Raw genomic sequence first — 902 nt, forward strand, 5'->3', positions numbered from 1 at the left:
TTTCCTTATAATGTCCTTTCATTGAAATAAGTTGAAATTTTTTTCATCTACAGAGAAATTCTTCTGGGTGTACATACTCTTCGACTCATCTAAAAACATTTGAGCAGCAATATCTGGTTAGGCAAATATAAAGAGAGTAAACATTTACCTCTGTGGGAAGAAAGAACAGGACTCTATACCAGGCAAAGACTGATCCTTTCCATCTATTTGGTAGCCTGAGAAACTGCTGGAAGTGGAGTCTTCTGAGGAGCCTTCTGGGAAGGAAAGGGATATAAATCCATCCAGAGAATCAATAATGATGAGCCTCTTCAATGGTCCTTGCCATGAAAGTAGCTCACATACCCAAAGGGGAGCCCAGCATTAGATGAGATAGATGGCCTGGCCTCAGGTTTAGCAACGAGCACCTGGAAACAGTGTGCAGGCTGCAGGTGGAAGTCCATTTGGACAGAGTTCTGGTTTCACAGTGTCCACAGGCAAATAGTAATTTGCCTATGAGTTTCTAGCTAAAAGATCCCTAACTTTGAGAGCCCAAGTATGGGCACCACTGCAGCCCATGCAAGAATCTGCATAAGCAAAATATTATTGCATCAGTGGTCATTCACTGGACTGTGCAAGATGTGTTTTCAACAGTGATCCCATGTTTTTGCAGCAGCAGGGGCCACAGCAGGAGCAGATCTGCTCAAATTCTCTAACTCTCTAGGCCTAGCATCTGCCCCATTGGGCTGAATTAGCAACTAGGATTTGTGCATCACTTGAGGATTGAAAGAGGAAACAGGGTCTCAAGAGTGAAGCTTTGGATTGCTTGTTAATAAAGTCTGTGGGAGCTCAAGTAATTAATCAAAACAAAAAAAAAGTAATCCAAACATATTTGGGCCTCAAGCTGGTGAGACTGAATATATTAC

The sequence above is a fragment of the Propithecus coquereli genome, unplaced genomic scaffold (assembly GCF_000956105.1).
Source record: "Propithecus coquereli isolate 6110/MARCELLA unplaced genomic scaffold, Pcoq_1.0 Scaffold12, whole genome shotgun sequence".
Classification (NCBI taxonomy): Eukaryota; Metazoa; Chordata; class Mammalia; order Primates; family Indriidae; genus Propithecus; species Propithecus coquereli.